This window comes from Solanum pennellii, chromosome 4 (genome assembly GCF_001406875.1).
Source record: "Solanum pennellii chromosome 4, SPENNV200".
Taxonomy (NCBI): domain Eukaryota; kingdom Viridiplantae; phylum Streptophyta; class Magnoliopsida; order Solanales; family Solanaceae; genus Solanum; species Solanum pennellii.
In genome coordinates, this window is record NC_028640.1 from 31,176,026 (window position 1) to 31,200,899 (window position 24,874).

General features: G+C 35.8%; 1 pseudogene; it reads right to left on the minus strand.

Annotated features, from left to right (window-relative positions):
• Window positions 1-977: 977 nt before the first annotated feature.
• Window positions 978-24,159, minus strand: LOC114076876 (annotated as a pseudogene).
• Between the last annotated feature and the right edge of the window lie 715 nt (window positions 24,160-24,874).

The following is a 24,874-nucleotide window of genomic DNA, read 5'->3' on the forward strand; positions in this document are numbered from 1 at the left end:
ATGCCTTCTTCTTCTTCTTCTTCTTGTGCAAGTTCGAAGAGATATCAATTATTTGTCGACGTTGTTTAGTTATTTTTTACGAAAAGTTTTCATAATGTTTTAATGCTTGATCGCTAACATAGGATTGGAAATGAAATAGTACTTACAATTCACTATGGATGCCAATTTTATTCAATAGGCTGAACTTCAAAATCGCCAAAATTCTGGGGAAACAGTTTATGATGCATTTAGGGCAGTATTTGGAAAGGAGTAGCCTGGTCGAGTTAGGTGCTATGGTAGATCAGTGATAACAAGTTCTTTGAAGAAAGATGAGGAAATTAACAATCTAAAACAAAAGCATGACAATGAAATCACTTCTCTAAAGGAAGAATTGAGAGAAGAAATGCGACATTTATTCACTCAATTGTTGCAGAAAAACCCTGGATTGAATTTTCAAGATATAACAAGGTGTTTTGGATATAACCTTGCTTCACCTATTGATTCAAGTAGCGCACAAGCTGTAAGAGGCACAAATCTTCCATATTCTTCGGGGTCAGCTCAAGATTCGGTTCTTCAAAAGGTATTTTGTATTTCAAATTCTCTGTTAATAGTGTCAAGATTGTTTTTCTTCTTGTTTAGTTGGTGTTCTTTGTAATAAAATTCAAAACTTATTTTTACCTGTCTAAGTTCAGTCCACCAATTTAACATCCCTAATTTCTTGTGTACCATATCCTTCATTTTCTCCATTTTGGAAATGTATATACTATTTAACATTCAAATGGAAAGATTCAACCTTTTGATTGAAAATATCAATGAATGGAGGCATCCTTGATGTTAAATATGTATAGAAGGGAGCTAATTTACAAAGAGATAATTAAGATGTGTTCTCAAGATAATTAAGGGAAGATTACAGTAATGAAATAAACATAAGTTGTGTGCCTATATCTAACAGCAAACAAAAGAATTTTTTCTAAAAAAGCAGACTAATATATGTTCAATTATGCAGGACAAAATGTTGTTGCATTTGGTTATACTAGTATGTTAAAATCCCAGAATTTCCCTTTAGAAGAAACCAAATTAGTTTCACATAAGAATTCCCAGGAAAACCACTTCTGGTCCATCAAAAATCACCAAATCCCACTTTACTTCATACACTTCCTTGGGAACATTTGTAACAAGTGACATAAATTTGCACTTTCTTGATGTAGCAGTCTTCCTGGTTTGGTCTAGCATGTTTTAAAATCTTGTATACATCTCTAATAATTGTTTGATACATGACTCTGTGAATTCGAGTACTATCAAAATTACTCGTGGAGTTATAAAATTTGATATTCGCAGGGTTGTCCTCAAGAAAGACAGTGAATCCACCCCTATTGATTGTTAAAATTTGAGAAGAGTACTGTGTTTCAATCCCGAAAACAAGAATATTGTAAGGGTATTTTAGGGATACATGATCATAAAGAAAGTTCTTTTGTTTCTCCGCGAGGAAGTTGTGGCTATGTTAAACTACAAACAAGGCACATAAAATTGGAGAGGAAAATTGGCAGTAGATTTTCTTGCAGCCTGGTCCTCTATTTTTTGTTCACTGTCTGTTAAATCTTTACCTTGTTCATGATTTTGTTTATGTCTTTTTATAGCATTCCTTCTCTTGTTACTAAACATTTCTCCTGATTTAATATTGAACCTAGCTTTCTGTTGACCTGCATCAAAGACCTCTTGTTGCCCTGTATTTTTTGAACTTGAAATAACAGTAACATGGGCTTCATTACAGTGAAAAGGGATATCCTTAACCTCTTTCCAAACAAGAGCCATTTCATCCCTCCCTATAGATTTCTTTTCCTGCAAATTCGTAGTGTCCTGCACTCTCCAGCCATATCAGCAACTTCCTAAACAACAATATTATCTAGGGGCTTAGGGAATGGAGTACCTGCATTTACCGAACCTTTAGAATATTTTTGGTCTTCCATGTATGCAATAGAGATGCAGTCTGATGATTAACCTTGCCCTATGCTGCAGTTCATTGAAATATCATGTTCATGTTTTTATGTATTGATTTTTGTGGTCATTCTAAACTATGTTATGAACCTTGTTTCCAGTGGCCATCTCTGGTTTGTTTGAACTACTTGTGTGTTCCTGTGAGTGTTCTCAGGCCCAATATGTTGTTAGTGCTTGACTTATTATTAATTTGTGTGTCCATTGTATCCTTATTTATTGATTGTTTTGTTCATCCTCCATAGAAAGATTAATTAAATTATTAGAAGTATCAACTGCAGAATTACTAGTGGAACAGTGTGATGAGTCTGTCTTATTTGGTGATCAAGGCAAGTACAGAGAGTTATCCTACAACATTCAAGACTTGTTAGTGTAGAATTATTAGAAGTAAGACATGTACCATTCAAGACTTGTTAGTGCAGAATTATTTGAAGTAGCAAGTGAATAATTACTAAGTAGCTCTGTTGCTTCTTAAGTTACTACAATCCATTCAAGACTTACTATATGTGAAGTCTGAAAGAGTAAGTAGAGGATTAGAAAAAATCATTCTTCATATTGTATACTCATTTCAATATGCAATTAAAGAATTCATATCTTAACAATTATCTCACTTGTCCTATGAAAAATCTTTAATCTATGTTTAACCTTTTGAAGTTTAATTTTGGAGAGCCAACAACAGAAGACTGCACAAATGTTGTAGTCCTTATAATGTGTAATTTTTACATTGAAATTGTATTTAGATTTTGATTGGTTGTCTTACAGTGAATTCTCTCTGATTATGCACTTCCACAATTAATTCAAAAACTTATAATTTTATTTTAAATGTGCAGGAAAATGCAGGTAATTGAATTTGAATTTGGCCAGAAGTAAACTCGATCTATTGTGGCAAAAGATCAAGAAATTTTTGTACTGTTGTCAATCTACGTTTGAATGACAATTTTGTTTTTTTGGAACTTGTTGATATTAGAGATCTTTAAGCAATCATTTTCTAAGTTTTGGTTGTACATGCAATATTTCTCGAAGTTTATTTGAAATATATAGCTTTGATATAATGATTAGTTTATTTTGTGTTTTAGGTCACTTGTATGTATGTAAATATATTATATATAGTTGTGCTACAAGTAGGCTTATAAATGTTAAAGTTACACTTAGTAAGTGTTGCTCTAGGTAGATAAAAAGTTACACTTTATAAATGTTGTTCTAGGTAGATATAAAGTAACACTTTGCAAGTGTTGCTCTAGGTTGATATAAAGTTACACTTTGTAAGTGTTGCTCTAGATGAGATATAAAATCAATACTTTATAAGTGTTTCTATAGATGAGCTATAAAGTAACACTTTATAAGTGTTGCTATAGCTGAGATATAAAGTAACACCTTATAAGTATTACAATAGATGAGATATAAAGTTACACTTTATAAATGTTGCAATAGATGACCAATAAAAGGCAACACTTTTTAAGTGTGACCAATAAATCTTAAAAGGCAACGCTTTTAAGTGTAGTCTAACAAAAAATAGGTGTTGCTAATGCATGTCTTCGAAGCGTGCCCATATACCTATTTTGCTATGCTTTATAAGTGTACCCAAAGATGGCAACATTTAAAAAGTGTTGCCTAATGTCAAAGGTTACGCTTCTTTTGTGCAGCCCCAAAAAATTGTTGCTGATTCTCCAAAAGTGTAGCCTTTTATCAAAGGCCACACTTTTTGCTACTTTAGGCTACACATACGTGGTGTTGTTGTAGGCCGAAAATGGTGTAGTGAATGACTTATATACATTATATTTGTCCTTAAAACAATGTTACAACTCTTTGGTTCTCATGTTAAGCTCTAGATTAGGATTTAGTCTTCGAAGTATTACATTATCCCCCACCTTAAGAACATCCATCCCCGAAAGAAAACAAAATTCTTTGAAAGGAAGAAATAGACTCAAGACTAGCAGTGCAACCAACAATATATCAAAACATGAGTTATAATTCAAATCAACAAAACCATATGAGGAATTAACAATGCAACTCAAAACATCATTTTCAACTCATGAGAGTTTAACATTCACTACATGCTTATTTATTTGTGCCAAAGCTTTCTTCAACACATATCAACATGCTCAATACAACTCATGAAGACACTACATACAAAATACACCACAAAAGTTCAAATCAAGTAAAAGAGTTTTTTCTTGAAAACTGTCATTTAAATATGCATAAATCAAATTCACTGTAACAAAGCACATAATTCATTTCACTATAAATAGGAATAACTAACCTGAGTTATAAAATAGATGAGGGTAAAGGTACTTCATGTCGGCCTTGGACTCCCATGTTCCACCCTCAACTACGTGGTTCTTCACATTTATAGAAGCCAGATCTTTGTTCCTTCAATTCTTTACTTGTCTATCAAGGATTTCAACCGGAACCTCTTCATAAGGGAGGTTCTCTTAAAAACCTAGACCTTCAATAAGAAGAATGAACTAGGGATCACCGATACACTTCTTATGCCTGGAAACATGGAACACCAAGTGAATCGAAGTCAATTCAGTAGGTGAGCTCAATTCATAGGCAACCTTACCAATCTTTTGCAAAATTTCATAACGACCCACATAACAAGGACTCAACTTCCCTTTCTTGCCGAATCTCATCACTACTTTCATTGGTGAAATTTTTAGATACACCTTATATCCTTCTTCAAACTCAAAATCTCTTCTCCTATGGTCGGCATAAGACTTGCGCCGGATATAGGTTGTTTCCAGAGGCTTCTTATTATATGAACTTTCTCCAATGTCTTATAAATTAATTTGGGACGTAAAAGTGAAGACTAAGCTACTTCAAACCATCCAAATTGAGACATATATCTCCTACTATGCTAGGCTTCAAAAAAAAAGCCATAGATATAGATGAATGGTAACTGTTGTTGTAAGAAAATTCAACAAAAGGCATGTGTTTATCCCAATTTCATTTTAAATCAATTATAAAAGCTCTAAGTATATCCTCGAGTGTTTGAATATTACACCACACTAGACCATCCGTTTGGAGATGAAAAGCACATCTAATACCATACAAGGCTTTAAAAAGATCAATAGATATAGATGAATGGTAACTCTTGTTGTAAGAAAACTAAACGAAAGGAAAGCGTTTACCCCAATTTCATTTGAAATCAATTATACAGGATATTANCATACAAGGCTTTAAAAAGATCAATAGATATAGATGAATGGTAACTCTTGTTGTAAGAAAACTTAACGAAAGGAAAGCGTTTACCCCAATTTCATTTGAAATCAATTATACAGGATATAAGAATATCCTCGAGGGTTTGAACAGCACGCTCCGCTTGACCATCCGTTTGGGGCTGAAAAGTGGTCCTTAGCTTCACCTTGGTACCCAAACCTTTTAGGAATGACCTCCAAAAACTAGATGTGAATGGTGCACCCCTGTCCGATATGATGGATAACGGAATACCATGGATACACATAATATCATCTATGAAGATCCTTTCATAATCCTTTATCGTGTATGTGGACTTGATGGGAATAAAATGAGCGGATTTGGTCAACCTATCCACAACCACCCATATGGAGTCGTATGGCTTTTGTATCCGAGGAAAACTTACCTGAAATTCATAGTAATTTCTTCCAATTTCTAAGTTGGAATTTAAATTTTTTTTGAAGTAAAGCACCTGGCTTTTGGTGTTGGGCTTTCACTTTTTGGAAATTATTACATTTTGCAACTAATTCTACTATATATACCTTTAATCCATCCTAAAAAAACACTTCCCTAAGGTCATGATACATCTTTGTAGAAATCGGATGAATGGAATAATGGGACCCATGAGCTTCCTCAATAGTCTAGTTTATCAGGACATCAACATTGGGCACACACAACCTTCCTTGAAACTTCAAGACACCATCCCCCCTAAGGAGAATGACTCTTTAAGCTTACATAGAACCGACTCCTTCAAATCATTCAATTGTTGATCAAGGTGTTGTCTTGACTTCACCTCAACCACCAAAGATGACTCGGAGTTATGATGGACCGTAAAACCACCATATGGAGAATGTTCTAATCTAACATCAAACGAGCTTATCTACGAACATCTTTCACTTGGTCTTTCTTGTCTTTTTCTACCTGAGACACACTACCCATGGTCATACGACTTCGAGCATCCGAAACAACATTGACCTTGTAGGGGTGGTAGAGAACACTCATGTCGTAATCTTTCAACAATTCCCACAACCTTTTTTGTTGGAGATTTAATTCTTTTTGAGTAAACACATATTTAAGACTTATGGTCGGTATATGCATCAATATGGACACCATACAAATAATGCATGATATTTTCAAGGCAAATACAATGGTGGCTATGTAAAGATCATGAGTTGGATAATTCTTCTCATGCACCTTAAGTTTCCTAGAGGCATAGGCTACTACTTTCCCATGTTGCATAAGCACACACCCCAATCCCACTCGGGATGGATCACAATATACAACGAAGCCGTTGGTACACTCCGATAAAGTCAACACTTGAGAGGAAATAACCCTATTTTTCAAAATTTGGAAGCTTCTTTCACATGCCTCCGACCATTGAAATTTCATAATCTTGTGGTTCAAGGTAGTCAAGAGAGAAGCAATGGACGTAAAACCATTCACAAACCTCCAACAGTAACCCGTTAGACCCAAGAAACTTCTAATGTCTGTTGGAGTCAATGGCCTAGCCCAATTTTTCACCGCCTCGGTTTTTGTTGGATCAACCTCAACTTCCTCAGTAGAGATAGTATGACCAATAAACACCACCACATCATCCAAAACTCAATTTTCTATACTTGGAAAATAGTTGGTTTTCTTTAAGCAATTGTAACATCACCCTCAAATAGTCCATATGTTCACCCTGATTTCTTTAATATACTAAGATGTAGTTAATGAAGCCAATGATAAAGGAATCTAGGTAACTTTGAAACACTCTATTCATGAGGTCCATAAATGCCATCGAAGCATTAGTTAGACCAAAGGACATTACTAAGAACTCATAGTGACCATATCTTATCCGAAATGCTGTCTTTTCTATATCCTAATCCCTCACCCTAAGTTTGTGATACCCCGATCTCAAGTTAATCTCAAAAAATTAACTTTCCTTTCGGAGTAAGTCAAACAAGTCGTTTATCCGAGGGAGAGGATACATGTTATTAACACTTACTTTATTGAGTTGGCGATAATAAATTCACATTCTACGGGACCCATTCTGCTTCTTCACAAACAAAACCGGAGCACCCCCATGGAGAAATACTAGGTCTAATGAAGCCTTTTTCTAGTAAGTCCTTGATTTAAGCCGTCATTTCTTTCAATTCCTTAGGGAGGTAATTCGGGAAGATCATAATGAAAGACCTCCGAAAATTTTCTCACTACGGGAACTAACTTAATGGGAGGATTTTTTAGAGTCTAAATCTTTGACTATTATAATATGATATAGACACCATTTTTATATAATTTTACAAGGCTGAACACAAGAGATAATAAATCTCAAAGAAAAAGATTTTCCCCCTTTCACTCTAAGATGGGTTCATTTGAAAAATTGAACTTGACAATTCTTTTTCTACAATCAATGGAAGAAAAACAATCATCAAACCAATCCATCCCCAAAATGACATCAAAATTTACCATATCAAGTTCTAATAATTCAACATTAGTAACTATATTGGGCAACATTATAGGAAAATTTCTCTATACCTTTTTTTCAATGACCAACTCACCTACCGGGGTAGTTAACATGAAATGTTCATTTAGGACTTCGGGAAAAATATCAAACTTTCTAGATATCAAGGGAGTAACTAAATATAATGTATCACCCGGATCAATTATAGCTTATATAGCAATAGAGAACACTTGTAACATACCGGACACCACATCGGGAGAACTCTCTTGTTCACCCCTACAGAGAAGTGTATAAAAGTGATTCTTCTTTGGAGGATCCACTTTAGAATGACTATCTTCAGATTGAACGCTAGCTTTGTCTTTCCACTTAAAGTTAGGGTAATTCCTAATCTTGTGGCAACTCCTGACACACAAAAAGCAATTATCCGTCCCAACAAGGCAATCACCATAATGATTCTAGCAAAATTTTCCATAAGTTGGCTTTTTTGCTTTGTCAGATAGTACCGCTTCACTTTTGAGAATAAGGGTTACACAACCTATCTTCACGAGCCTTGGCAAATTATGTAGGAACTTGACAAGAAAACCTCTTCTTTAACATAGGTTTGTATTTAGATGTCAATCCTACCCTTAGATGAACCACCTTCATAAGACCATGAATTCTTCGCCTCCCTACTCTTTCTGTTTAGCCTAATCTATTCCACTTGTTGAGCATGAACAATGAGATGAGAGATATTCATATTATCATAAAGCACAGCTGAACGACATTCCTTAACCAAGTCTTTGGACACCCCAGAAAGATAGGACTCAAGTCATCACTTGGATTTGATACCAAGGATGGCGCATACTTGCACAATTTAGTGAATTTCAAGGAACAGTCAAGTACATTCATACCTCCTTGACAAAGGTTGATTCATTTTTCCACCTTACTTTTCCTCGACTCTCTAGGAAAGAACCGATCAAGAAAAGCTCTCATGAAGATCTCCCAAGTCACCAAACCACACCTTAGTGCCCAATTATCTCTCTATTTCACATGCCAAGTTTAAGACACATCTTTGAGTCGATAGGACGCCAACTCGGTCTTCTCAAATAAGGTTACACTCATAGAATAGAGGATCTTATAAACCTCATCGAGGAAATCTTAAGTGTCTTTATCCACCCTCGACCCAAAGAACATCGGTGGACTCATTCTAGTAAAGTCTCTCAAGCGAGAAGCCATAGTGTTAGAATGTTGAGGAACTCGAGGTCCAACCTCCCTATTTACTTGAGTCGTCAAGGCTTGGATTTAGAAGTGACCGCATCGGCTTGAGAGGTAATGGCTTGGGCCAAATTGAGAAAAGGCACCCTAATCTCTCCATCGGTCATCGGTGGAGGAAGAACCAGAACTTCATCACCCATAGAAACTTTTTCGAGTTGAGGAACTTTGTTCTCTTGTGGTGGAAATTTATTGTCATTGTAACGACCCAGATTCTTGAATCCGGACCGCCACCGTACACATAAGACTATGCATGATCAAAGAAATCTCTTCCTAAACAACATGCTATTTCTGGAAAGCCTAGTCACTAGACTTTTGTAAAACATTAGTTGTGAATTGAGGTATGCATATGATGTATTTTAATGCATTCAAACCACACCACTCATTTTCTGTATAATTACAAAATATTAGTATTATCAACAAAATTTTAGAACAACTCCTCTTTGTACATTTAGAGTATTTTTCAGTCTTTTTGTTTTTCTTGTTGTGTAATTCAATAATTATTTTAGTCCTATGTTTTACTTACAAGTGCAATTATTTATTGTAGGCCCATACCCACAATGAATCGATATAAGTAATCTAATGACAAAGGATTTCTCTACCTTATAGTTAGTCTTCTTTGCACTTTATATTCATTACCTTTCATAAGCAATTCTCTATTGATCATGGCATTGATTTCATTAATTTCATGTTTTTTATATATTATACATTTCATATACACAAGACTTTTGAATCGTTGATATAGAATAAGGCATCTCAAGTGAGGGCCATATATAGGGGACCTCAACTAGAGGGCCTTCTTTACCAAACACAAAGTCTGCTCGAGGGCCTTCTTTAGAAAACACAGAGTCTGCGTCAATCGTTCATTCGTACTTGACATTATTGATTTCATTCATTCGTAAGCTGATGTAAACACCAGATATACCTAGGATGAATTTTAAGACTCTCATAGGGATCATGAAGTACAATGTCCAAGAATGACCTAATGTCATTACTTGAATCTGATTTCACCTCCTGGTTGTCTTGCACAAACACCTTCGGTATTGTTCATTTCACTATTTTCATACATTGAGGTTGGAGTCATTCTTTCTTTGGAAATTTTAACCTTAACCGATATAGATCATGTGAGCATCATGAAATACAGTGTCTGCCCCACACCTAAAAAAGGTGGACTCACCAGCCAAACTAACCCAAACATGCTAGCGTATATAGGGAGTAGATCCCTATATTGGCAGTATAGGTTCAAAGAGTAGGAGATATAAAAATACCGATACCCGGCATGCTGGACTGTCTCATCTTCTGAGAGTTAAGTGAACGTCCGCCCTTACCGAAGGAAGGCATCACTGTTCATAGCTAGACTGTCTCATGGAAGTGTGCTTCTAGCATGAGGACATCATATCTCATTAGATGATTTCTCTTCTCATCATTAGTATTAAGTGTGAATTGTCCTTACACTTACATATAGAGTATGAGTAAGACTTGTTCTTGATATTCAGCACTCTATTAGGTGAGTACTTATAGTAACCTTTACATAGGCTTGGTTGAGACTTATCTCACCATTCATCTAAGCTTCTTATCATCTTGTCACCATTTTCATTATAATCATGGATTAACATAATTATTCACCTCATTACGTGAATGTTCATTTCTTCTTTATCTTCTAGTTTTGACTCAAGCATTATGGAGGTTTGCTTCTAGATTGAGATTTACTTAGTCTATCGATGACTGATAATCCTTACTTTACGTTGATGAAATGTGAATTTATGTTACATATTCAGTTGGTGTTAATGAGACTGACTCACACATTCTAACACCTTCACACGTGAGTATTCTTTTAACATAGTAGCTTAGGTGTAATTGAGACTTGTCTCACTTCCTTAAACACCCCATTCTGGTCACTTACGTACTTTAGACCCCTTTAATTATGTTATAACTCACGTTTCTTACTTACTTTAGTGTAGTAGATTCATATAATCGTTTATGGATGATGACCACTTTATTCGATGAGTTTCATCAGTTCATATGTCAAACTTTTAAAGCATGGTGGGAGTTGTCCCAATGAGTTGCATGCCCTTTGTTATGGATTCATTGAATTACATTAGAAGTTCTTATAATATATTTTATGCTCTTAATACACAAGATTGACATATGATCAGTATTTGCATAAACATTTTTGTATAGATTACATAACCGTCTTTGTTGGCACAGGCCAATTTTACATTCTTTCATACTTGGTTAGATATGTATATTATTCATTAGCCAATATTTCAATTATTTAACATTATATTATATCCATTTGCATGCATCCCCTTTTGACAATGTATTGTTAATCATTTTATCGGTATAAGCCAAACAATCACTCAAATTATAATTTTATGGAGATCTTTTTAGCCAACCTTATAACATAACTTTAGGCATAACATTTTTAAACATCTTTAACAGCATAATATGATCATTTAACGAACAAAAAGTCATCAACAAGTCACATTTTTTGTAGGTATGCACAGCGAACCATAATCAACTTCATACATAACAGTTTCAGACAAATCTTAACATATTATCATTATCTTAACCAATCTTGGTCCATGACTTTAGAGTAAAGCTTTTAGTACATATTGGACAGCATCATATTAATATTTGATGAATTTAACACCTTCATAACTTCACAATAACAGCAATGAAACATTCAGACAAACAGATCAACACTTAAAACAATTACGGGTGTAACTAACGAATCGTCGATTAATGATTCACGTTTTAAGCACTTAACTTTATACGATCACAACTTCATAGGTTAATCGACATTCATAATTTAATAAAATTACAAATAATATCAGCCATAACCACGTATAAACAACATGATATCTAATCTATTCAACATGGAATTTAAAATAATACTAGGGACAAAGGAATTCGACGAGAACACGGGAACAACCCTAGTTATCAAGATCACTGAATCGTTTAAAAGAATGTTCTCTTGGATAAAGAAGTACAGTAGATAAACCCCGACCTTATGTAGAACCTAATCTACAAATATCACCTTGAAAAAAACCTTGAAGAAACCTTGAAATCTCCCTAGAGAAATCGATAAATTTTCATCTTTTTTCTTGCGTTCGTTGCTTACATTTTTTGCGTCCTTTTTGTTCATGAGTTTGTGATTTTTAGGTTGAATAACTGATCTTTATTAAATCATATTATGTTTTAATAAGNATCTCCCTAGAGAAATCGATAAATTTTCATCTTTTTTCTTGCGTTCGTTGCTTACATTTTTTGAGTCCTTTTTGTTCATGAGTTTGTGATTTTTAGGTTGAATAACTGATCTTTATTAAATCATATTATGTTTTAATAAGTAATTAAATAAATTAATTAACTAATTACTAAAAATCCCCTCCTAGATTGACTAGAACTAGGAAAACACAATACTTAGTCAAATCTGAAATTTTACCGAAGTATTTCGTTTTTACCCTTTAAATTAATTAATTAAATATATAATTTAGTTAATTAAGGTACCTACGGTAACTATTAAAGTGCCCCTAAATTATTGGTACAAAAATTTACCCTTTTGGACCATGCTAAGTTGTAGTAGGATGTTTCTTGAGTTGTTTTAGGTTAGTGTAAAATTTTCTGTTTGACCCCTTTAATTTAATCAATTAAATGGAAAATTTAATTAATTAAGTTACCTAGGGAAATTAATAAAGTACCCTTAAGTCGTTATAACCATAACTAATCCTTTGAACCATCCTAGGTTAGGTACTAGGTTGTCTGTTTCTTGTTTAAATCAAAATCTTAAAATTTCCTTTTTATTTTTCGTTTTAGCCCTTTTAGTTAATTAAATAGGTATACTAGAGGAATTATTAAAGTATCCCTAAGTTTTTAGGACTATAACTAACCGTTTGGACAATCCTAGGTTTGGTACTAGGTTGTCTCTTTAACTAGTACTAGGTTAGTGTAAACTCGGTTTCGGTCCTAGGTTATAGAGTGCACTAATGGGTCCAATTTTGTTATTCCTAGGTTATTTAGCTATTTGGGACAGTACTTTAGAGTCTAGAATTGGTAGGTAGGTTAGGACCCACATGGAATGGTCCCTTGTGGACGTTTTTCCCCCGAACTACCCTATCCGAATTAGGTTAGGGTGGTCCCCTCCTTTGGTAGCTTCTTCACATGTGTTGCACATGGATTTGTTGTACTTTCCTCATTAACTATTATTTGTTGTTCATTTGGGAATATTTACTTAGTGTCCCAAGGAACCTCACCATGTCCTTGGGCAGTGCTTAATACACATGATCATTTTAAATTATCATGTGTTATGTGCTATGGTACTAGCCTTGACACTAAGATGCCTAATATCTTATGCATAAAAGATCCACTGTGTTTTTATCTTAGGGTATTCATTGTAGTTACACTTCTTGGTTAATGAATCTTTGATTGGGTATGGCAACCCAAAATATATATATCTTATTCTTATATAGAACATTGGCTAATATACCTTAGCCAATTTTTCTATATGATGCCCAATATTTCTCAATATTGGTGCTTATGTACCCCTAATAGGCTATCCTAAGGGCATACTTGGCACTTCATTAGACAGATGATTTTCCGGAATGTTACAGTCATTGTCTCTTACATTAGCCATTTCTTCTTCGTCCCTTCTAGCAGCTGCTCTTTGAGTATTCATACCTAAAACCATGATACAAAGTTTAGGTGAAAGAACATAATAATACTCTAGAGGCACGACATTCGAATACAAGAAGATGAGAATTTCTAATTATCACATAGTTTCTTGTTTATCAATGTGACACAGCGGAAGCATGGTGGGCCCATAACCTACACGTCCTTAGATTGAAACCTGGCTTTTATACCAAGTTTGTCACATATGGGAAGTACCCCCTAGACGCAATTGGCGGCAGCGTCCTCAGAGAGGACTAGGACAAGCCTTTTAGCATTCATCATTACTATCATAGTTTATAAATGTGAAAAGTTAAAAATTTTCATCTACACTATATCATAAGGTTTACATAGACCTTTCTCTTACACATAATATATTATATCGGGAATACATAGACCCTTCGTACAAGAACATACATAGTCTTCTATTTTTATGACACACACACATATATATATAACATACAATATAGTCTTAAAACAGATGTTTCATATCAAAACCATCTAAACAAGAGTATAATAATTGGGCGTAGCCCATACACCAATACAATAAAAGACACATATTGGCTATACAATCATAGTACTCAAATGAAAGAAAATGAATAAAGTGTCTTTAAGACTAATCAACATCCAATGCTAGAAAGTGGAATTGTCGTCGATGTGGTGAGGAACTACCCAACATGGAAAATGAGGATCCATGTCTTCTTAAAAGATCGTCACAAACCCTTCACTGACCGGAATCTAAAATGTTGGGAAAAAAAGGAGAAATGGGGTTATCACATCACTTGTACTAAGTATAGGACCATATGCACATACAACATAGAAATCATGCTAAAAAAGAACATTTCATTAAACCATGCTAATTTTCTTTGAAAAGCCTTGTGAATATTCAATAACCAATATAAGTCAATAGTACATATTCATTAAGTCAAGACCATGTACATCACAACAATAACAATACTAAGTCTAGTCAAGTCAACATGCAAATCAACAAAATTTACACATAATCAAGACAACCCTATCATCAACTTAAAATATCAACAACATGTAAAAGTTTTCATATAATCATAACAAAAAAAGACCATTACTCATGAACCCTCATTAAGTACACTAGTGCAATGACTAAGTAACGCCCCATAACCTCACTCTACAAAGAAAATCAACGAAGAACCATTAGAAATGCGAATTTTCACATGCCATATCATTAAAAGTAAACATCATCCCATTTTAGAAATAGAGGCCAAACAAATGTTCATAAGTGTTTCCAACATCACATAGTGTAATTAACATGTAAGATCATCATATGCATATCATTTACATTTACAAGCACATAAACACATAAGAACATACTTCTAACACTTCCTTCAAGGCTAACTAGTGAAATGTAAAGGTAGAGTCCCATACACCTACATACAATTTGCTAAACCCCTTAGGTCATCCTAATTAGAGTTCACTTCATTACATTATTTTACCTTTTGTAACGTCTCGCCTTAATCGGCATAGACCACATGAGCTAATGTGGAATCCGGTGTCATGGAACCTTACACTGAAAAAAGGTGGACTACTTGCCAAGGTAGTATGAGAACATGAACAAAACATCAATATGGATCTACTAGCTAGTATTCCTATGGGGGAAACATAGTTCAAGAACTAGGAGATATAGTTGGTAACCTCTTTATGCTACATGCGTTATAGTCTCCAATCTCATGGATAAATAAGTGGTCCTACCTTCCCTATTTAGGAAGGGACACTCCTAAATTCTAGTTCACTCGGTGCTAAGCTAGAGTCCCTTTTGAAATGTCTTTCATTCATAGTCATATATTAGTTTAATTCATAGGGTCTATCAGTTATATATTAATCATCATAACATAATTGGGTTGCATGAGTATTGTCCTTAGATTTCAATTGATACATGTGATGTTAGCACATTACATAATCACATTATAATAAGGCACATAGGTAAGTTATCACAATCCTTATATCAGTACATCTTAGCCAACAACTCACAAGCTATAATTATGAACATTCCAATTCAATATCATTCCAACCTTAATAAATCTGATCATAAGGTATACATCAATATAACTTCATAACTAAGCACAAGTAATCATAATTGAAGCAAAGGTTTGAGATAACAAGACTCAATCCAAACTTCTGCAGAATCCATCATCAAGGTATTACAATCAACAATCGAATTCAACCCAACAATGGGTGTAGTATCATTATAAAATAGTAATCAACGCAATAATGAAGTCAATTGAATCATTACATAACAATCCATCACTATTTCATTGTCTAGGTTAGGGACATGGGTCAGATTCATCATCTACTTCACAAACTATGTAGTATAATTGAATCATAATATATCACAATCTAAGTACAATAATCAAAGGAAACCATGAAGAAAAAAATTTAGAAGATCAAATTCATAATAGAAGAAAACCCACTTGAAACTCTATAACACTCCAAAACAAACTAAAGTTAACAAGAGCCTCGTTAGTGTTTCTTGAGTATGTTTTATTTTAAAATTAGTTAAATTTGTGTTCTTAGGCAGTGTGTTATGTTTTGTTATGTTTGGAGGTCAAACGTCCATAAACGTCCATGACAGTCGAAAGACATGCCTTAGAAAGTACTTGTGTGTCTTTATGTGTTTGAGTGAGTTTTACGTGTTCGTTTTAATCGAAATTAATGTGCGATGTTGCTAAGACCTTGACGAATTAGTTTATGGTTTTAACGTCTGGGTATGAATCAATAAAGGACACACGAGGGGCCCTCGAAGAGGACCCAAGACTTTGCTCCAAGTTGCTAAACCACTGCTCCATCGATGGAGGGCAGTCTTCTGTCCCCCTAATTTGGGGGGGGGGGGAGGGGGGAGTAGTAACATACTTAGTGGGAGACTATCCCCACCCATTAAGAAGTCTATGAATCCATCTACACCCCAGAAGAATGGGCCGTCGATCAAACATTGCCCAGTAGCTTGGGTCGTCAATTGCCACCTGCAAAAGCTGCTAAACGTTTGCTGCCTGCATGGGGTGTTTTATGTATATTTAACCCAAGTATTTTAGGACTCTAGGATGATATTATTAGGGTTTTTAAGTTATATTAGATTAGTTTTTAATTCGTAGACCTAGATAAGACCTCTCACTTCAAATATTCAAACTCCCTCTTTAAAGAAAACTCTCAATGCCATCATTGGAGCTAAGACTCAAGGAGGGAAATAAGGTATAATTGGGACATATTTATTAACAAAAATTAGTGGGTTTTCCATCTCATTGAGGTATGGTACATTCTTGAACCCTCTTCCATTCAAGCACTTATTTCAAAAAGATTTCATAAAGGGTTTTCAAACTTTATTTCCTTCTTTCTTTGATTTTAACCATGGGTCTTCTTGTAAAAGTGTTTTAATGATTCAAATGTGTTTATTCTAGTATGATTTGATAATTTTAACATCAAAACCCTAATGAACTCATGTTTATGTTATTTCAAACTTTTAGCTTAAGAAATGAGTTAAATGAGCAAGTTTGTGTAGGGTATGAAATTTGGTTTTCTTTTGTTGTTATTATGATTTAGCTACTGCCTAAAGTCCTTATATTTATGATATATTCAGAAATTGGTTATAGCTACTGCCTAAAGTCCTTGTTATGTGATGGATAATAATGACGAAAATCCCTCTTGCAGCCCTTACACCTTTACCTAGCCTTCAATAGAGTACATCTATTTCGCAGAGAAAATAAGAGAGAAGGAAGAGCAATTGGGTTTCAAGAATTATGAGAGTTGTGTTTAGTTTGATTAGGTTAGGGCTTTATATAATTCATTAACTAATTTAATTAGACCTTCGTTAATCCCTAACTAATTAACTAACGAATTTATTAATTTAATTAGATAATCTAAAATATGCCAGTAAAATAGTGACCAGATATACGAGACCCTGACTTACGGGCCATATGTCACGACCAGAATCTAGAACCCAGAGGTGACCGGCTTCGTTGACCTCTCAGAGGTCGCAGACAAGCCTACATACATCATTCTTACTTCATGTAGGTTAATTTTAGCGGAAAATTTGAACTTTTTGTTTAATTATTTCATGCAAAACATTTTAAAATTAAAATCATAGGCGTTCACAAATCAACCATCTAATATAGAGATGATCAAATGAAAGAAACAATTCATAATTGCATTAAACATATTCTTGCCAAAACGACACCAATACAAAGTCCGAAATGAAAGTGGATAGAGACACTAGTGGAACATTCTCCACTAGCTAAAGCCTACATCAAATCTTTATAATAACGGTACACATGTCCGAAAGCATGAGGGCCTACCAAGTCCGAATGAAAGCTCCACGTCCGGATAACTGAAACGTCAACCTTTAAGCTTAGCGTCCACCTACGCCTGCACCTAAAAGTATAGAGTTTATGGGATTAGTACACACTTGTAATAAGTATGGGTGTATATAAGCACACACCAAGGACATGCATGAGTAAGAATGTCTCTTTCCTAACAACATGATTATAGAAAGTCAAGTCAGGGGACTTGCCGAATTCGGATTAGGAAAGTTAGTGAGCTTTCCAAATTTGGATTAGGAAAGTGAGTGAGCTTTCAAAATTTTGATTAGGAAAGTGGGTGAGCTTTCCAAATTTTTATTAGGAAAGTCATGCCATGAGAGTAATATGCATGATCATACTTATCATACTGCACACAACACATAACATCTTCCACATAAAACATAACAACTTGCATATACTACATAACATTTCTCATATCATTCATTCATATGACATGAGACTTTGGAATCATGGAATTGACATCAAGACTTTTCAACATGAGGTCTCAACATATGGGACCTCAACTAGGGATCCTTCTTTAAAAAACACTGAGTCTGCTTCATTCATTCATACGTACTTAATTTCATTTCATTAATAGGCTAGTGTGAACACCAGTTATACACAGGATGTAGTTTAAGACTTTCATCGGGTTTGCTGTGCAATGATTTAGAATGACCTAGTGTCATTACTTGAGTCTAGATATTATCCTATCCTAACACCTCTGATATCATTCATTTCATTATGTGCAAGATTTGAGGTTGGCCTCATTCATTCATTAGGAAATTTAACTTTAACCGACATTGATCATGTGAGCATCATTAAATCCAGTGTCTCCCCCACACCAAAAAGAGGTGGAATCATTGGCCAAAGTGACCCAAAACATGCTAGCGTACATGTGAATTGAACCCCGGCAGATCTCTATAATGGAAGTATAGGTAAAAAGACTAGGGGATATAAGGACCCTACCCGGCATGCCGGACAGTCTCTTCTCATGAGAGTTACGTGAACATCCGCCCTTCCCTAAACAAGATATCACTTCTCATAGCTATTCTATCAGTGCTCATTATAAAGTTCCATTACATTCAACTTATACAACATGGAAGCTGGATTCTAGTATGAAGACATCACAGCTCAATAGATGATTTCTCATCACATATTAGTATTTAGTGTATATTTATCTCAATACTTTCATTAGAGTGTTCATAGAGACTGGTCTTTTCATTAACTTTACATTGTCATAGGTAAGTATGTATTGGTAACATTTACTTAGGCTCATTTGAGATTGCTCTCATCTTTTACATTAGCCTCATATCATGGTTTTACCAGATTCATTAACATTAGCACATTTGCTCTTCATAATTACTCACCCCTTTATACGTGAATGTTCATTTCATCATATGCCAATGCACTTGGCAATTTAGTGTGTTTCACACTCTTACATAACCCTTCTAGGGTTTCATGATTTCATTGTTCATTTCATCATTTCATTGTTCATTTCATAATTTCATTGTTTATTTCATCATTTCACTGTTCATTTCATCATTTCATCACTCATTTCTTCATTTCATTTCATACATCTTAGGTTCACTTATTTTTAAACATATGATAGACTTATGGGTCCATACATACAAGCAATAAGACTTCATTCATATTTCTATTAAGTGATTCATATCTTCCTAAGATTATATTGTACAAGACTTATGCATCTTGTATATATGCAAAGATTTGGATTTCGATCAGAGTAGGCAGCATCACTCTTGAATATTTAATTCAAGGATGACTTATGTATCAATACGGGATTTTGACAAGGGAACCCGGTTTCGAATCCCTTGGACAACACTTACATTTTATTATTCATTTTGATTTTATCCATTGGTCTCGGGGACTACAGACAGACCCCCAACGCCTTCATTTTTTTTCCCTTACTAAAATGAATGTTATTTGGCAGAGAGAAACGTGAATGGGAAGAGAGAATGATCGTGAATGTTGACGAGATAGACGTGAGAGAGTGAGAGTTTTATTAGGCTTAGATTATAGTTTAGAACTTAGTCAAATAAGGTTTTTATTAAATGATAAAAAATCTGATTTCCCTTTTATTTTATATAAGCTAATAAATAATAAATATTAATTAATTACAATAACTGACCAACATAAATGAAAACAAATTTACATCATTGTTTCCACCTAGGTTCGAACCTAGGTGGAGCAAGATTTCACTCTAAGAGCCAATTTTCGGCCCTCTCTCTCCAAAATACCCCTCCACCTTATTAATTAAATAATTAATTATACATTTAGGATAATTATGATACTACCCTTAGTCTGGAAAAAGACAATTTTACCCCTAGACCCTCCAAACTTAAGATTTCCCCTTTTTATGTTCGGTAAAGACTCATCCGGGTAAATCTTCATATTCGGGAGTCCTACATGGCTGGACCCAACCTTTCCTATTTCAACTAACTCCCCAAGTTAGTTGGATTGGTTGTTCTAAAGGTTCAGAGGTCAGGTTCTACGCGCACTAACCCGGGTGAACCCAGTCTAATCGTAGGAATTCTAGACACATTAAGCATTACTTAGCATATCAATTTTTACGGTTGTTACATTACCCCCCCCCCTTAGGAACATTCATCCCCGAATAACACTACTAACTATGTAGTGTAATGCCAGTCAGATCATAACATAGTCAATATACACAATCAAGCAATAGCAACAAAGTATGGAGAGATAAGGAAACTTTGATTAAAGAGTAGGAAGTCTAACATCAAGAGCTGAAAAGATAGGGGTAGTAGGATCTCATATCGGCCTCGGCCACCCACGTAGCACCCTCAAGAACATGATTCCTCCACAATACCTTCACTTTGGTAATCTCCTTGTTCCTCAGCCGCTTGACCTATCTGTCTAGAATCTCAACAGGTACCTCCTCATAGGAAAAATGTTCATCAACCCCCAAACCTTTAACAGGTAGAATTGATGTTGGATCACCTAGGCATTTCTTTAACATAGAGACATGAAAGACTAGAAGAACAGAAGCTAGTTCCGCAAGTAGTACCAACTCATAGGCCACCTCTCTAACACGCTGCAGGATCTCATATGGCCCAACATACCTCGGACTCAACTTCCCCTTACTGCCAAAACTCATCACCCCCTTCATAGGTGATATCATTAAATAGACCTGGTCACTAATATACAACTCTAAGGGTCATTTTTCTGTTGTTTGCATAAGAGTTCTGCAGACTGTAAGAAGCAGCCAACCTGTCCCTAATAACCTTGACCTTCTTTAAGGCCTCATGAATGATCTCTAGACCCAAAATTGATGACTCTGCAAACTCGAACCACCCAACTGGAGACCTAAACCTTTTACCATACAGTGCCTCAAACGGTGCCATCCTAATGATGGAGTCATATCCTATTATTATACGAGAAATCTATCAATGGCAGATGGTCGTACCAACTATAGTCAAAGTCAATTACACACGCCCTCAGCATGTCCTCCAAGGTATGAATGGTGCGCTCTGCCTGCCCATAAGTCTGAGGATGAAAGACAGTACTAAGCTTCACCTGCGTAACTAAGCTCTTCTGGAAGGATCTCTAGATATATGAAGTGAATTTAGCTCCTCTATCTGGAATGATAGACAAAGGAATCCATGCCATCTCACAATCTCATTAATGTAGAGTTTTGCATAATCCTCAGCTCTGTAAGTAGACTTCACAGGGATAAAGTGGGCAGACTTTGCCATCCTGTCTACAATAATCCATCTGGAGTCATGTTGTGTCCTAGTCTTCGAAAGACCAATAACGAAGTCCATATTAATGGCCTCCCATTTCCAAGTCGGAGCCTCAATAATCCGAGTAAGACCGCAAAGCTTAAGATGTTTTTCCTTAACCTGTTGACAATTAGGACACTCAGCCACATAATCTGCAATGTCCTTCTTCATGCTATCCCACCAATAAATCTGTTTAAGATCATCATACATCTTGGTGGAACCTGGATTTATGGAGTATCTGGAACCATGGGCCTCTGCAATGGTCTTGGTCTGCAAATCATCCACATCTGGTACACACAACCTGTCTTGGTACCTAAGTATGTAGGTCATCTCCAAAAGATAAAGACTCATTCATCTTAACCAACACCGAGTCCTTATGCTCCATCAACACAAGATGAAGATGCTGACCCTCCTTGATTCAACCACTATGGTTGCTTCAGAACTAGGATGAACTGAAGCACATCCACTAGTAGATTACACTAACCGCACACCAAGTCTTGCCAGTCTATATATATCTTTCACCAACTCTTTCTTTCCATCCTCAACGTGGGTTGTACTTCTGATGCTCATCCTACTCAAAGCATCAGCTACAACATTACCTTTACCTTGATGGTAGTATACATTCATGTCATAGTACTTCAACAGCTCCAACCATATTCTCTGACGTAGGTTCAACTCTCTCTGTCTGAACACATACTTGATACTCTTGTGGTTTGTGAACTCATCCACATGCACCCCCATACAAGTAGTGCCTCCATAGCTTCAGTGCAAACACCACAGCTGCCGACTTCAGGTTATGAGTGGGATAATTTTTTTCATGAACCTTGAGTTGTCTGGACGCATAAGCTAACACCTTACCACCCTGCATAAGAAAACAACCCAAACAAACCCTAGATTCATCACAATACACAGTGTAATTCTCACCACACATAGGCAAAGTAAGAACTGGGGCTGAAGTGAGTCTATCCTTGAGCTCATGGGAACTCTTATCACAAGCCTCCGTCCATTATAACTTTGCCTTTTTCTTAGTCAAAGTTGTTAGTGAGGCACTAATGGAGGAAAAACCCTCCACGAACCTGCGATAATAACTAGCCAATCCCAAGAAGCTACAAATATTTGTGGGAGTAAGAGGTTTTGTCTAGTTGTTTACAACCTCAATCTTCCTTGGATCTACCTCCACACCTTTGTCGGACACAAAATGAACCAGGAAGGTCAGTGATCTAAGCTAGAATTCACACTTGCTGAATTTGGCATACAATAGATGTTGTCTAAGTACCTGCAAAGTCATTCTCAAATGTTGTTCATGCTGTTTCTTGGTCTTAGAGTAGATGAGAATGTCATCAATGAATACTATGACAAAAGAGTCAAGGTATTCACGGAAGACTCTTTTCATGAGATCCATAAATGCAACTTGTTCATTCGTGATACCAAATGACATAACTAGGAACTCATAATGACCATAATGGGTACGAAAGGATATCTTTCGGATATCTCCATCACTAAATCTAAGTTGATGGTACCGTGAGCGAAGATCGATCATCGAGAAGAAAGTAGACCCTTGGAGTTGGTCGAACAAGTCATCTATTCTTAAAAGTCGATACTTATTCTTGATATTGACTTTGTTGAGCTACTTATAATCGATACATATTCTAAGGGTTCCATCTTTATTTTTCACAAAAAACACTAGAGCGCCCTAAGAGGATATGCTCGGCTGAATAAAACCCTTGTCAGTTAGATCTTTCGATTGCAGCTTTAACTCTTTGAGTTCACCTGGAGCCATTCTGTAAGGAGGAATTGAAATTGCTTTTGGTATTGGGTTCTAAGTCGATACAAAAGTCATTCTCTCGAGGGGGAAGAACTCTAGGCAAATCATTAGGAAATACATCATGGAACTCATTCACTATATGCACTGAGTCTATGGAATGAATGTCATGATCTAAATCATTAACACTCACAAGATGACGCAAAAACCCCTTGGACATCATTTTATTGGCTTTAGGTTTGAAATCAATGGATTAGGACGACTTGAGTTGTACCCTTCCTAGACTAGCTCTTCTTCATTAGGTAAACGAAATCTCACAACCCTACTATGGCATTCCATACAACAATAACAGCTATGAAGTCAGTCAATGCGAAGAATAAAATCAAAATCATACATTGGTAACTCAACCAAGTATGAACACATAGTCTTACCACATACATCTATTGGGTAATCCTTGTATACTCTATCAGTTCTTACATTTTCTCCTAAAGGTGTACTAACCACTATAGGATCATGCAGAACTTCAGGCAATATCCCAAAAGTGAGAGCAAGCAAAGGAATTACAAAGGAAAGCGTACACCCAGGATCAAGTAAAGAATAAATAGAAGTTTTGAATACTTGGAACATACCTATGACGACATCAACGAACTTCTCCTGCTCCTCCCTGCCCTTAAGGGCATAGAATCTGTTCCTCTTAAAAGGCTTAGCTACTGCTGCATCCTGTGGATTAGGACTAGGTTGAGCATTACCTCTAGACTGACCTCGTTTCCGTGGGTAGTCCTTAACCATGTGCCTACTCTTACCGCAACCGATGCACGCATTAGTGCCCTTAGTGCACTATCCACTGTGAGCACGGCCACACTTAGCGCAGTCTTTCTGGGATGGTGCATCACACCTCCATTGCCCTTCCTGGGCTCGGGTCTGCCTCCTCTAGGTGTTGTACTCCTCTGAGAGTTAGAGTTCCCTGAACTCTGTTGGCCCTTTTTGAACAAGGGATGCTCACGGACGCCAAAATTGTTTCTATGGCCTCCGTGGCGGGGGCCTTCTTTAGAGACTCATATCATGAATATCTTCATAACAAGTAGAAAAATACTATAATGTCATCCATAATGAACACATACGTAGTGACATGCATTAGAACAACTTCCTAGAACTTCCTAAGGAGCTACTTGTGCAATGTCTAGATGGGTTCATTACTTCCACCTATCCTATGTAACATCCCTTATGTAATTCGAGTTAGACTCCTAGTGATTTACTTCCTCTTTCCATTTTACATTAGGGAAATATAGACTTAACCGACATAGACCATCTGATGCTAAACATGGAATCCGGTGTCATAAAACCCCTTACCGAAAAAGGGTGGTCTATTGGCCAATGTAGAACCAAATATAACATAGCTTTCTAGGTGGATCCACTAGCTAGTACCTTATGGTGGAAACATAGTCATGGAACTTAAAGGTACGTGTGAAAACCCTCATTATTCCAAGATTAGCATTGTACTTAT